The sequence below is a fragment of the Sminthopsis crassicaudata genome, chromosome 1, assembly GCF_048593235.1.
Source record: "Sminthopsis crassicaudata isolate SCR6 chromosome 1, ASM4859323v1, whole genome shotgun sequence".
NCBI classification, from domain to species: Eukaryota; Metazoa; Chordata; class Mammalia; order Dasyuromorphia; family Dasyuridae; genus Sminthopsis; species Sminthopsis crassicaudata.
The window spans coordinates 28304616-28307200 of NC_133617.1; positions in this window are offsets into that span (position 1 = coordinate 28304616).

Genomic DNA, 2585 nt, shown 5'->3' on the forward strand with positions numbered 1-2585 from the left:
CTCCTCCTAAGCAGAAAGGACACTTGGCCCTGGCCCCTGGAAGACTTCCAGATCCAATTAAGGAAAAAAAAAACAAACAGAGAGAGGTTAGGGAGAAAGGAGCAGATGGTGAACTCTCTAGCGTAAGTGCAATATGGTGGGAAGAATTCTGGATCGGGAGCTGCCATTCCAACTCTGGAACAGACAGCTCAGAAACCATGCAAGCTAACCCTCCTCATTTTACAGACAAGGAAACTGAGGCCCAGAAAGGTTAACATGCTGATCAATTGTGTAACTAGAGAGCTGTTCTCTGCTCTGGAAGTTTTCCTCCACCTTCATCAAGGATGCCCTCAGCAGATGTGTAGATCATTGACCAATATTTTAGAAAAACATCCTTTTCACCCTGGAACCACTTCCTCTTCTTGGGGAGCTGCCTTGGGGAGGCAGCTAGTTGGTAAACTGATTAATGGGGTGACCTCAAGCCAGGAAAACCTGAATTGAAATCTGGCCTCAGATACTTAGCCCAGAAAATCCCTTAACTCCTATCTGCCTCAGTTTCCTCATCTGTGAAATGGGGATAAAAATAGCACCTACCAGAGGCTGGCTCATCTAATCCCTGTGTTCTAAAGATTAGAGGTAGAATTTGAATTCAGATCCATTTGACTCCAAGTCCAATGTTCTAGCCAGAGCAAGACAGAGTAGAGCAGGACTATCGCTTACCCTTTGTTCGAGAACCTTTGCTTTTATGAATGTATCGATGGAAGTGGGGTAATAGAGTGGAAATATTTTTGAATTTGAAATGAAATGACCTATATTCGAATCCTGGATCTGTGTGATCTTAAATAAGTAATTTCCCTTCTCTAATCCTTAGTATTTCTGTTTGTTTGTTTTCATTTTTGTTTCTTTTTTAAAAATCTCTTCCATGAGGAGAACTAAATGACCCCCTAAATTTTCTTCTGGTTCTAAGTGTATGATATTATATGAATTGCCTTCCTTTGATTGATTTGTCAGAATATGTTTTGCTCAAGCTGTTAAGGGAATTTTCTTGAAAGATTTGCTAACCATTTTCATTTAATAAAATAATCTAGGTTAAAAAATTATGATATTGGGGGCAGCTAGGAGGCGCAGTAGATAGAGCACCAGCCTTGAATTCAGGAGGACCAGAGTTCAAATCTGGTCTCAGACACTTAACACTTCCTAGCTGTGTGACCCTGGGCAAGTCACTTAACCCCAGCCCCGGGGGGGGGGGGGAGTATGATTTTATAAGAGGGATAGTTAGTTCCTACTTAGAATTAATCACTTTTCTGAATCCAATAAAGAAGAGCAAGGAAAGAAGCAAGCACTTATTAAGCACCTACTATGTACCAGCTTTTGATCCTCATAACAACCCTGTGAAATAGATCCTTAATATCATCCCCTTTTTTTACAGTTAAGGAAACTGAGACAGATACAAGTTAAGTGACTTGGCCAGGGTCACACAGCCAGTGTCTCCATTAGGATTTGATTTCGTGATTCCAGTCCCAGCACTCCTATCTACCCCATAAATTTCAATAATGAGATTTCTAGAATTCTACAAAGAAATCAGAGTAGAGATGGCTTTGACAGTCTCTAAAGTCCTTTCCAGCCCCAGATCTATGATTTCTTACTTCTATAAGCCTCTATTTTTTAAAGATTGTCAAGATTTAAAGCTGGAAGCCATTTAATCAGTCTCTCTTGTTTTATAACTGAGTAAATTGAAGCCTAAAGAGGTGAGTTTCTGGGCATGGAGCCTTGGCCAATGTCACAAGTGGGATTGGAACCCAAGATCTGCAAAGACCACCATGTCCTTTCCACCAAGGCACATTGGATGTTCTTCCAGGGAAGAAGGCAGAGGGCCAGGATTGATGTTATGGGGAAATGGCAAGAGCAGGAACAAGAGGGACTTGGACAGGGAGGCTGAGGACTGGAGTCTAAAAAGACTGTTTACCTCCCAGGTCACTGACCCAAGCCTCAAGCCTACCGGGTGGATGTTCGTCAACCGGCTTCCACCCTATGGCACCTCTTGCCCTGTGATTGCATCTATTGGCCGCCAGACACACACCTCTCTGTGTCCCTGGGTTACTGTTTAAGCCGTCATTTCACCACGCTTTTGCCTCCCTCCCCCCCCCCCGGGCCAGTTGGCTGGGGCTTTCATCTCAAGATAAGACTCTAATTCTGGTCCCCCCCTCCTGAAGAAGGGGTGCTTTGAGGGCGCTCCTTTGGACTTCAGCAGCTTGCCTCATCTCCCTCCTCAGAAGGGACATGTAACCTCTCAGCCTTAGTTTCTTCCTCTGTAAAAAGAGGGAGTTGGACTTAATGGCCTTGAAGATCCATCACAGCCTCAAATCTATGATCAATTACCTCTAAGAACCTCAAGTTCTTCATCTATAAATTGAGAAGGCTACGTAGCTCTCTTTGAAGGCTTGTTAACTTTTGTGTTTTGAGGTGTTTTACAAACCAAATATCATCATTTAATCCTTACAATAATCCTAAGAGATATTCTCATTCCCATTTTACAGATTAGGAAACTGAGGTAATCAGACATTAAATGATTTGACCATTAAGTATCTGAATCCAAATGGGAAGTC